At 45.2% G+C, this 12,994-nt stretch overlaps 1 long non-coding RNA gene across 1 annotated transcript in view; it reads right to left on the reverse strand.

Annotated features, from left to right (window-relative positions):
* Positions 1 to 7,693, reverse strand: part of LOC134155380 (uncharacterized) — a 67,306-nt gene extending 59,613 nt beyond the window's left edge. Inside the window, exon 1 of the long non-coding RNA XR_009961527.1 lies at positions 7,679 to 7,693. This is a non-coding gene — a long non-coding RNA (uncharacterized LOC134155380). The remainder of the gene's footprint in view (positions 1 to 7,678) is intronic.
* Positions 7,694 to 12,994: the final 5,301 nt, after the last annotated feature.

The following is a 12,994-nucleotide window of genomic DNA, read 5'->3' on the forward strand; positions in this document are numbered from 1 at the left end:
TGGCCTGTGCATCCGGGAGAGGTAGAGTATGTTGACACCCAGAGTTTGTTTTCTTACTGTGCCAAATCTTGATTAGGTTGAAGTGAATGGAAACACTTCAGCAGGATGGTGATTTAGCTCATTCTCTGGAAAGGGCTGGCACTATTGCACACTCTGAACTGGCTATCATTTTGCGGAGTCCTTTTTACAGATGCTTTTTGTTTATAAGCAAAAGTACTTAAATTAATATTGCAAAAACAAATAGTCTAATGTTACATTTTAAGGGCACATTAACTTGAAAGCACAGCCAAGTTTGTTGACTAAAATGATTTACACAACTCTAAGGGCACTAAATAAGTATTTCTCAATGTCTCAGCAGCAGCTCAAAGGAGCAGAAGCTAAAAATGTTACAGCTCAACAAACAGTTCTGTGTTCCTACTCTTGGTAAGTACAGCATGTTTCTTTGCAAAGGAAAGACTCAGGGATTGCTTCAAGGAAAAAAGAAAAATCAGAACAACAAACCAACAAACAAACCATAAATAAATAAATAACACAAATAATTTCAAAGTACATACTGTCCTCTTACCCTCCGTCCATTTCCTCATATAACTTCATTACAACAGCCCCAACAAATCATCTGCAATATGACCAGGATTCCCTAGTTACCTTCAAACAGGCTGCTGGCTGACTAAGAGGCAACCCCTGGTGCGGCTGTTCCAACAGCCCTTTGCTTGGCAGGGACAGGGAAGTCCAGGTGTCAGCAAACTCCATTTACACAAGGTGTCCTGGTTGCCTGAGAGCTGCCAAATATCCTCCACCAGCAAACAGTTTGATGTGAGGTGAGTGTGTTCAGCCTCACACAGACATGGTAAGCACCTCAGAGGGGCAAGCACAAGCCTTACACATGGCCATGGGGCCTTATGTGTACTTCCAGCTTGCAGATGCACCCCTTGATCACGGATAGGTCCCTATCAAAGGTTATCATCAACTGAGAGCTCGGTTGGGATCTGTATGCAGTTCACCAAAGGGAAGTGCCTAGGTACCTTGCCAAGGAAGCAGTATAAAATGGAGATGGTTCCTTACAAAAGCAGGCAAGGGAGAGGTAAAATGAGCAGCTGGAAAATGAATTCAGGAAAACATTATGCTAGCAGACATCTAATACTAAGAGCAATCATTCAAAGGACTCATTTCCAAGGCACGCTGCAAAATCCCTGTTACCTGATGCCTGGCGAAAGTTTCATTAAAGACTTTGCTCAACCAAAAGCTGTTGTGCTTGACTGTAGGAACTGAAGGATAAAATTCAAAGAAGTCCTCCATCATACAAAGGTCAAGCAGGGTGACCACAAAGGATTTAAAACCACTGAAGACTGTGAATGCAACCATTTAAAAGGTCTGAAAAGCTTTTGTTTCTGACAAAAATGGCAGAGAAGCAGAATGGGAGAGTATGCTCCGCAGCTGGACTGCAGGCAGGGAAATACCAAGAAGCACTCCCCTGCTCTGTTTGGTGATTTCTATGGCTATGGTTGCCAAACAACAGAGATCTTCACTGATGTGTTGACCACAGCAGGCCTAGAGAAGCATGAATGTGGCCAGCTTTCACAGCCACAGAAAGAGATGAGAACCAGTGTTTTCTGTCATCCAGTCACACAGCACATAACTATGTCCTAATAGAGGCATGCAAAGTACTTGCCTTACTTCCTCTGCTAAGTCAGCTGAGAATATATTTTGTTGTTGCAGTTAAAACAGTCCAACTGCTGAATGTGAAATTTGGGGCATACATCTTTCATGACATATTGTCTGTTTTTTCTGCTGGTTTTCCTTCTTTTCTCTGTGAGGTAGCAAGAAAGCTTCATTCTAAATAGGCAGACATCTTGCAGACTTGATACTCACTCAGGTCCTCTTAGCATGCACATTTATTAGATCTGCTTTGCCACAAGAAGATGGCTGGTCTTTTGCCTGTGATATAATCATTTGCCAGGGATGATTTTAAATAGAGCAGACAATGATCCTGTTATGTAGAAATGTTTTCTGCTAATTATGTTCTGTCACCCTGAGCTAAAATGATACAACATCCATATGCAAACAGTACCTACACTGATGCAGCCTGAGACCTGTTTTCTCTCTGAACTTTTGGTGAACAATGCAAGACAGAGCAGGTAAATATTGCTTTGAGTAACAATGGCAGTATCTCAACAATACAAGGAGAAGCCCATGAGCTGAACTCTCTTTGTATAAACACCAATAGGGGATAAGTCAGTACTCTTGAAATCAGCATGTCACCTTATTTCAACATCAAACTAAAGCTTGATGTGAAAGTTCAGTCAGGGCTGAATCTGGCCCCATGATTTATAGTGTTTATTAATTTAGGAGCCAGCACAATAGTAAAATATCTCAGACATCTCTTTAATCTAGATAGTTTATATCCAGAACTACATTTCACTATTGGAGGATGGGAAGGAGGGAGAGTCGCAGTTTGGACCAGGTTTTATTGGGTGAATTGGGAACTGCCTCTTGGACGCCTGCTCTGAGGAACAAGACCTGGAGAGCAGCTCCAGACTGGGGGTGAACTCTGGCCTTAGAGGACAGAGGAGAAGCAGAAGAGAAGTGGGGAGGGAAAAACATGTCCATACAGAAGGGCAAAGGCACTTTTTATTTCCCCCAAAAATGTATGCTACAGGGCAGGAGGCTGAAATGAGAAAGGCACACACCGAGCTTGGCACAGGAGACAGTCTGACTGCTGTGGCTGCCCCAGAACCATATGGGAATGGCTTCATAGGCTGCACTGCACTGCTCAGCGTCCTCTCCTGTTCCCTCACTCTGTAGCGAAGGACACTGCACATCTCCTCTGCAAAGGATACAGCCCAAAACCTGGGGCCAAGCTTTGAAACTGAGAACATGTCCCTTTCTGCAGGCTGTGAAATAGGGTCATGCCACTGCAGCTGGCAGGACTGACCCCTGCTTCCACAGAGGCTGCTGAGGGACCAGCTGGGAATGGAGGGCACTGGACACCCATAAGGGTCCAGCATCTGTTTACTGAGCCACACACAGACCCTAATGTAAAAGTTGTTGTTATTTTGGATTCACTAATGACTGGACTGAAATCTGGTTCAGATCCAAATCACCTTCTGTTTGGGGGGTCATCAAACAAAATCTTAACAATTTGCAAACTTCCCCTCTGGCACACATAGGGGATTGCACTTGGATTTTCATATGCATATGCATTTAGATTTTTAAATATGAATTTTCATGTTATCTATAATATATATATTTATATATATGTATGTATATAAAATTCAAGAGACTTTTAAAAAGACATTTAAATGCAGTAGAAAATTGTCCCACTTCCCTTCAGGCCGGCCCTGAAATGCCTCTCATGGCCAGATGATATTCCCTGCCTTTCTCCACAGATGTCTCAAGGTGGTGGTGTAGGTTTGTGGTGGTGGAGGTTTGTGCTTCCTGGAGAGCCAGAACCCCTCAAGAACTGCTGAGGGACCTGTGCTGCCCACCCCACACACGCTCAGTAGGGAATGGACCTGCCACCAGTGAAACTGGGTGAGGCCAGGCCAGACATTCTGCACAGAAAAAGTGAGGCTGTTATCCATAGGGTGCTGCAGCTGAAGTACTTGCATGCAATATCAGGGTTGGCACACTGCAGACCTGCCACAGGTCCCAACAGAGACCTGCTGTGGGTAGCACAGGCACAGAAGTATGCCTGGACCAAAACCACATCCATCCACAACTGCCATGTTGAATGGTTTGGTTTGTTGGGATGGTGACAAAGACTTAATGAGGCTTTGCTTTATCCATCTGCTTGGTCTTGGTTAGCCACTGCCAAGATCTCTTCCAGGACACCATGATAAACACCTTGTCTAATGGCTCCCCTTGAAAAGCCAGGATTTTCTGCATCCTGAAAACAGTCATCACTGAATGGTCTAGGAGGCCGACCTGAGTAATTCAAACAGCAAGAAAATGCCAGAAAGGGGATGATTTCACTGCATTTTTTAATACATATTTGACAGATAAGCCTAGCAACAGGGATCCTTGTCTGCAGGCTGACTCCCAACAATCAGATACTGCTGTAGCTCCCTGTCATTCAACTACACTGCTGCAAACACATGAATAAATAAATAATCTCCTATAGTGTTTGTGCAATAAGGAGAATATTAGCATGTGCCTCTCAAGACAACCTTTATCAAAAGAAGCAGCATTTATACTGAGAAACTTACCTAAAAATAAATGCCTATCACTCACTTATACATAGAAATACCAAGGGCAAGATATGACTTTCTATAATGTGAAATGACTCATTTTCCCCCTGAAGTTTTAGTGAGTGTCAAAGATATGTACTTCTAAGAGTGATTCACTCCAAATGGCCACTGGGTGACTGGCTGAGTTTGAACTAATCTTGGGGAGGAGAGCTGACATAAGGGCCAAGGGCCGTGGGACTTGGAATGCATTGGTTATTTGCAGGGCAAGGATGGCAGACGTTAGCACTCAGTTGTCACTAGTAAATCTTAAATTGCTTTGACAGGAGGCAGACTGCGAGATGTGAATGGCTACAGCTTCCAGGGGAACACTGCTCTTCGTGGAAAGTGGGATAAGGCCAAGGGAACAGACCATATTTCTTCTTTTATATATATGTGCACATGCACGCACAGACACACATACATATATAGCTGTAAAAAAAAAAAAAGCAGTTCTTCTACGGATCTGTAAACTAACTTGAACCCTCACTCACACTTGGTAGCTCAATCCCAAAGCAAGAGCTCAAGCTTTCTGGAAGCATAGCTGGATTGCCAGCCCCAGAAAGTTCCGGTGAGTTATCTACAAACTTTGTAAGCGTAAGAGAATTCAACGGCTCTGCAGATATTCCTGGGGGAGTATGGAGCCTCCTCCCACTGGGTTCAAACCACTCCTGGGACAATCAGTGACCACAGCATAATGCCTGAAGTGGCTGGGGTTTATTTCAGTTATCCCAGTGAGGTTTGTCCTCCGTGTCATTCCCAGCTGTCCACGTCAGCACAGGCAGTGACCGGCACCCCAGGAGATGGCACGAGCCCTGAGGAGCGGTGGTATCCCCTGTCTTCTTGGATGCAGCCAATCTGGCCAGCGTATTAGTTGTGACAGCACGAGGGGAAAAGCTTTCTTCTCTCTTCCCAGTGGCACAGATGGAAATTGAGGGTGACAGGGCTGAGCAGGCATGGCTGCAGTGAGCTAATTGGGCGCACAACAAATTCCTGGCTCACTGAGGAGTGCCTCCCCCAGGGCACAGGCATTACATATACATAAATATCAGCTTCTTACTGGAAACATGTCCCGAGGAGGGAAGTGAAAGAGAAGCAAGCCATGACTTTACAGATTATCTCACACCTTTTTTACAGTCTCCCTTTAAACAGTGATTAGAGCAGCTGAAGTGGGAAAGATCTCCAGAAAGCTCAGAGGAACTTAGCAGCCTCCATAAGCAATGTGTGTATAACTGTATGTATAACTGTTGGTGATAACACGTGCCAGCCATGCAACATGTCACACAGTCAAAGTGGGCTGAAACAGCAATGTGCCAATGCCTCAGAAATGGCAGCACATGCAAATTCATACTCCACAATCTGCCACCTATAGTTCCAGGCACTGACAGAGCCCCGCACCTGATGCGTGTGTGTTCTTTACACTCAGTGAACTCGGTTGTCACTAGTAAATCTTACAAGGCTTTACACCTTTCTACGGGACTGACTGTCCTTCATTTCCCACTCCCAGAGCGAGCAGTCAACACAGCTTGCCCTGCATTTTATAGGGAAGTTTGTGGAAACTGGTTACACAGGGGTACAAGTTTTGCTGTGGGCTGTAAGAAAAAATGTAAATCAAGCCAAATCACTTCAAGGCAAACTTGTTATGAAGAAATGCTTCCTCAGAGGACACAGCTGTCAAGCAAAAGGTCTGTCAGAGAACAGGAGAAACCTCTTTTGCCAGAAAAGATCAAATCCTTGAGGACTTTTGAAAATGAGAGGGAAATGTGGGTGTTTCCAGTACTGCCACAGAGATTTTGTGTGACCTTGGAACAGTGGTTTAACCCCTCCTTTGAACCATAACTTCTCCCTTCCTCCAAAGGCAGAGAGATGAAAGGAACACCTGCGGTTCCTCCCAGTCTATGGGGGTATCAGAAAGTCTAGCACACTGGACAGGTAGGGATTTTAAGCAGATGAATTATTTGCTATAAAAATACTTTTCCACTTTGCTAATTATCCACATACCTACTTGGCCAGCTATAAATTTGGTCATGATTATTAAGCAAGAGAAGGATGCATCTGTGCTTCATCCTGTATTCCTGTATGCAAACTCTTCTCACAACAAGGATGGAACCAGCCCTTGTCCTGCTGCAAGAGCTCTGCAGCTGCACAGCCACAGCCAGCTGCTGCTTGGGGAGGAAAAAGGGTCAAGATCTCTTAGCCAGACTTACACAGGAGTAAAGCAAGAGTGCAAACCACAGATTCCTTTGCTGCCATGGAGTTATTCAGTTGAACTTCCCAGCCACAGAAAAAAAATGCCAAATTGATCCCACAAATACTTCCAAATATTGATATATTTGCATGTTTCATTCTTGAGAACAGTCTCAAAAAAACCATACAAACTCCTTAAGTAAGCGGAGTCCTCAGTAGCTAGTAACTAACGTGGCTTCTAATGAAGTTAAGGTTTCTGGGTCCTTTTGGGAAGAATTTAAACTGCTCTGCTCTTACAGTGATGCAGCTTATCTAAAGGAAAAGACACCGAATAAAAACACAGATATGCTGGTTTAAAATCCCACTGCACCCTGACCCACCTCTGTCATTTCAGAGAAACCGGGAAAGCATTAACTACAGTTTCCATTTTCCACCAGAGGACATTCAAAGGACTGTTCTGCCAATGACTGAGACGAGCTCATGAACTACACAGAAGAGATCTATAACTGTTTGCACAGGTGAGGCAGAAGACTTCAACATAACATGCTTATTTAACAGACAGCCAGGTTTCCACTCCTGTCACAGGCAATAGCTGATACCTGAAGAACAGATTCTTGCATGAAGAACTTTGCTAAGTATATCCCATTTTCAGTGGCTGAGATTCTCCTTCAGAGAATAATTAAGTATGCAATATATGGTCTAAAACAGCCAGGAAAGGGACTGGAAATATAGGAAATTGAAAGGAAATTATTTCAAACCGGAGTGCTCTGACTCTGGAAATTAAGTTATAAATGTTTTTGAGAACCTGCATTTATTACTTGCAATAAATAACTTTTCTTCCAAACGCCTTTGTGTGAGAGATTAGCAGTGCAAGTGGAGCACATTTCTGCTGTGCAGAAGTTGCTTATTTTAGAATAATGGACGTCACAAATTGGCCCTGCATAGCAACACTCGTTGGAAAAAGATCACAGCTCCACTTAACACAAAAGTGCAATCTTAAAGCCCATTGAAACTGAAGTCTCTTCACAGGGCAAACACTGAAGTAGCTCCTCATTTGCGTAAAGCCGGACAATTGCTCCACTTCTATACAAAAAAAAATTGCTTAGATATCTGCTATGCATGGGGAAAGGCTCATTAAGCACATTACAGCCAGCGAACATCCCAAGGTTAAATCCTGCTGCTCTGGAGTACTTCAGTGTTTTATAAAGGCATCTAAATGGGATTCGTATCTGCAAATCTTCACGGTGTGGTGAAGATTCAGAGCTTACCTTTAAACTCCAGGCACTTCTTTTTCCCTGCAATAACAGCACAGTTCTGAAAAACAAATTTAGACACATAATGTCTGATTCTCCACTACATTAAGCCTGTTCTACCCCTGTGTCAATGCAGTGAAAAGCAATGGAGTGGCACTGGTGAAAAAAAAATAATGCAATGACGACAAAAGCTAGCCCAGGCTCTTTAAAAGGGCTGTTTATGCAGCCATTCCCTCAGGTTTTCTTCAAGTCCATTTTGCTAGCTGCCGTGGGGCAGGAGGGTGTAGGAAAAAATGGCCATGAGACGGCAAACCTTCCCACCCTTGTTTGCTTGTTTTATGGCATTCGTGTCTTTCTGCCTTTGCAGCTTCACAACTCTGCTTTACTTCAAGGAAAAGAAAACAATGAGACCTAGATTTACCCTCACTATGCGAGCTGCCTTTCCTTGCAGTTTTATCTGTGAGAAGCAATTACACCTGCATTTGTTGCAGTGCCTCTTGCCACCTGGGAGCAGGGCTGGGAGCATGGGCTGTAAACCAGCACAGCTCTAAATGGGACCAAGGGAGCGGTGCTGATTTACACCCAAAGGGTATCTGCCTTGTGAGGTTTGCTATCAGGCATGTTACTTCACTTGTGGAGTCTCCACTGTCAGACACGGAGTTTCCCCTCCAAAGCTGGCCAAAACTGCCCGGAATCTTACAGACCACTTCAAAGTCACCTTGAAATTGCTTGTGAGCAAAAACGGGGCAGCTTCTCTGCTTGTTGCCAGTCACATGCATCCCTCCCACTGCTCACTGCCTCCCACCCAGCCCATACCAGCCCCAACCACACTCCTCTGGGATACCATGTGCGGGGCCAGATCCGGCCTCACCACCCAGTCCCAGCCAGACAGCTGATAAGGCACATGGGCTGGGGTTTTCTCCTCTTTCAGCATACCAAAAGCTGCTCTAATGTGGCTGGGGCCCAGACACAGGAAGTCTTAAGTCACTGTTTGAATTTGCTACAGACTCCCTGCATGGGATTAGGGAAGGCGGTTGAGTCCTGTGTTTCTCAGCTGGCCTGCCTCCGATGCTGACACCACAGCTTGTCAGCATCCCATCCCATCAGAAAGGGATGGGACAGGGACAGACACCACTCTGTCTCGTGCATCAGCTTTTGGGGACAGAGGATTTCTATGTGCCCCCCTCGGTACATCCCACCACATCCCACTTCACTATATGAAACTCCATTCAGAGCTTAAAAAGTAAAGGTGGGTTGCATATCTGCACCTGCATTCACTTCCTCAGACCAAGATGCTATTCCAGAGTTTGGGTACAATGAGGCCAAGTGGCAGGAGAGCAGGCTGGGTGCTGGGACTCCACTCCGTTCTGACAAATCGAGTTGCTGGCTGTGGAGGAGGTTGGCACAAGACAGCTGGCAGCAAGGAATTATCTAAGTTGGGAGCATCTGAGTGAAGGAAGGTGTGTGTAAGAGCACGAACTTTCTTAAAGCCACACATGGGGCTATGGCTCTGGAGAACTGCGAAGGGAAAGGAGATAGAACAACTGGGCAAAATCCTGGGGAGGAGTCAAGAGCCATGTAGGCACAGAGCAGCGCAGCACACTGGCTTGAAATTTTCACACCTCTCGTGTAGCTAAGAAACATTCCTCATAAACACTTTGGGTCACATGGCTGCAAGCATTCTTTTGCCCAGGACAAAGCTCTTTTGCCCAGGACAAAGCACTCTAAACCCAGATTTGCCACCTCCAGGATGCACGGCCCTGCAGCTGAAGCTGTGCCCATGCTGGAGTCAGCCCTGGAGAAGGGATCCCTGTGCAGCAGGGTGGCTCTCTGGTCACATCTCCCATAGGTGCTGCTGCAGCTGCGATGTATACATGTGACTGGCAGAGCTAAGTCACCCCTTGTTAGATTAACAACCGATTCAAAGGCCACGCAGCTGTCATATCACCCATCCCATTCCTGGGGTCACACTGCTTTAATTTTAGCAGCCCCACATACCTCTGGAGCTACTTACAAGGTTAGAAATGGGGGTTTCCAAGTGAAAGCCATGGGTAGCCAGACCCACCCAGAGCTGCTCCATTCTGAGCTGACGAACCCAACTGGCCATCAGAAAACAGACAGCTTCATGAGGTGGCTGCAAGTTGCTGCCTGGGGCTTCTGGTTTGTTTTCCCTTTGTCTGGAGGTAGAAGTGAAGTGCTGCGACTCCCAGTAAAATGACAAAGCGAAAGCACAATGACAAGATGAACTGCAGGGATTCAGCCAGTGACAAAGTAATGAATGAGGTAGGGAGGAAATTGCCTGGAGGACTCTTCTGTTAATCCACAGCTGGATAAATTACTCCTCCTGATAACAGGCACACATTGTTCACTGACAACAGGGTGGGCTTGAGATTCTCTGCAATGTCCAAGAAAGTAAAAGATTCAGCACTAGTTGGTGGGGAAATGGGTCCAAGTAAAGGAATGACGTGACAGTTAGCTTTAAAAGGTTAGCTTTGTCAGTGGTGTAGCCAGAAGGAAACACAGGTAAACACAGTTTAACCATTTCTAATTCAGACACTTCCTTCCTTCACGTATGAGGAAGCAGCCAGACAAGTGAGTTTACCTACCTCCTTCCTTACCAACTCCCACCAAGCTACACTGTATTATATTTAGTTGAAAAGCCAGCTCCAGCACTGACCTTTAAAGCACTATACAACTCTTTCTAACCCTCCCTGTAAATAAAAGAGCCTTCTATCCTAAGGATAGGCAGCTGGAGACACCCAGGCTATGTCCGTAATGGGTATGTATCACACATATCCAAGCCTGTCCTCTGGCACTAGTGCCAGCCAGCATGAGATACTCCACTTCCAGACTATTGAACTTTCTTATCTGCCAAAACAAGGTAGTCTCATCTCAAATGTCGCCTGAGAATGGTCTCCAGGCCCTGCTGGCTTCCAAGCCATGCCTGGGAAACATCTGAAGTACCACAGATGTGCTCAAACACCCTATCAATTTAACAGCATAGATGACTCGGACTAAATGTGTGGGAATGTACCCTGGCACCATTTAATTAGGTAGCAGAGAAGTAGCTTGAGGTGCTGAAGTACTTCAACTCCAGCCAAAACGAGGGGACAGTTTCAGACAGCCAGTGGCAGCCACTCCTTCAGTAGTCTGCACTCAGCACCAGCTTCCGAGGCTTTCTAAAGCCTAAAGAACAAAGCAGCTTTCTAAAGCTTGTTGTGACTGCCTCACACAAGTAACAGATGTGTCAACATCACTGCCCCAGAGCATGTCTTGGGTGCCTCTTATCTCCTACTGGAGAATGATGTGGGAGTGAGACATCCCTTCTCTCATCCCCATTGTGCCCTAGCTCCCACACAAAGGGAACTTGAGTGCACCAGCTGAGCTAGACCCATGCCACAGCTTTGTATAAAGTGTAGATGCAGCTGCAGTGATCTAGAACTGGGAAATATCTCCCCAAGAGCTCTACCTCTCCACTGCCTTTTGTCCCAACCTTCCGGACAGTCTTCTTCTGTGGCTAGGTCATGGAATCAACCCTGAGCTTAACTGCACAAATGACAGCATGCAACTCACTAATTAATGACAGACAGGTCAGTCTGCTTGCACGGAGCTGCACACATACCATGCATTTTTAACATCACTTAATAAATAGTGGTGATGAAATGTGACAAAGAATGCCAAATGTTTAGCACTGATATGATGCCCAGACAGGTTTGAGTGCCTTTGGCAGACAAGGGAGAGGGTGAGCTCCTTTTCTTTGCCATCACAATAACCCAGCAGTCTCACTAGAATCCTATCTGAGAGATCTCGGAACTAGGCAGGATGTCCTGTTCATAAATCAAATCCCAGCAGACCTCTCCCTCAACAGGCTTTTCCCTTCCTGGACTGGACTTTCTGGAAACTTAACATTTAAGATTCTAATCCTGCAAACATTCGTACACATGTTTTCCTACCTAGAGGCCCCATTACTGAAGTCAGATCTATGCACGAATGCTGACAGGACAGGCCCGTGCTTAGGAAAAGGTTTTGTAGTATTTCTTTTCAGCAGGTTACCTATTTCTAAACAAGTATCTATATTTTTCCACATGATCTCATAACTCTGAAGCAAAAAAAGAACTGTATACACCCACCAAGTGACATTGTAATCAGTTGTCTTAGCAGCCTTGCCCTACACCAGATTTGGGATGTGCCCTATGAAGTACCTCAGAAATTGCTCAAGACTGCTGCACTTCCCTCCCTATTATTTAGGCAATAATAGCTGATGGGGAGGGTATTTCCTGAGAGTCATCTGGAGAAAATGAGGTCCCTGCCGCCGGCCCGTAATTCAGCAAGGAATGTACAGCCAGGAAGTAAGTTCCACCCTGTCCCTCAGTGCTGGGCCCATCCATGTTACAGCAAGCCAGCAAGTGGCAGCTTGGTTTGAGGTCTTCAGGTGTAAAAAATACGTCAGACCTACATTCATATTTTCTTCAGTGCAATACTTCTCAGGTGCCAGAGTGACCGGTGATTCTGGAGACATGGAAGGGGCTGCTCCATTTCCAAAGGGAAATTTTGCCCCCTAGGGTCAATGAATTGTGGGATGTCAGGCTGCAAAAGGGGACATCTACAATAGACAATATATGCAATATACAATAGACAAAATAGATAGATACACAATCAATGTATGATTGCAGTCGTGTGTCAGGTACTGATTGCTGTGCCCTCACAGGACAGAGGGGAAGGCTTCACAAGCAGCAAGGGCTGCACTCTGCATTTGAAAAATCTCTGCTTTACACAGGGACAAATTTACTGATCCAACTACAGACTTGGAGGCCCTGCTCTGAGCCACAAGCTGCCATCCATAAACTGGGTTTATGGCTGCACTGAATTCTACACAGCAATCAGAGCACAGAGGAATCTGTGCCATTATTTTATGCCAATGTGTCTTTGACAGATGTGTTCCCCACTTCCCACGGAACCTTTCTTTGCTTAAAATTGTTACGATAGTGGGACTTATTATTCTTAGTAGTTATACATATATACACATATGCTTATATGCATATACACACATAAGTATGTATTTTCCTTCTTTCCTAACAGAGTAATATAAAAAAATTACAACCCTACAGGGATTTTAAAAACCTTGGATTCAAACCTGGAAGAATTCCAGCAGTGGGATACACTGGGGAGAATTTTGTTAACTTTATTAACATGAACTGTGAGAAGAGAAAATATTTTCTCAGATCTGTACCTGTAAGGCTACAAAGACTGTAGCACAGCTCCAGCAGCCTGCAGAACTCATTGTCACAGGACAGCAACACGCTCACAGGCTGGGAGGATTGATGTGGAGTA

Source organism: Pezoporus occidentalis, unplaced genomic scaffold (assembly GCF_034315485.1).
Source record: "Pezoporus occidentalis ecotype Australia unplaced genomic scaffold, CSIRO_AGI_Poc_V1 ctg77, whole genome shotgun sequence".
NCBI classification, from domain to species: Eukaryota; Metazoa; Chordata; class Aves; order Psittaciformes; family Psittacidae; genus Pezoporus; species Pezoporus occidentalis.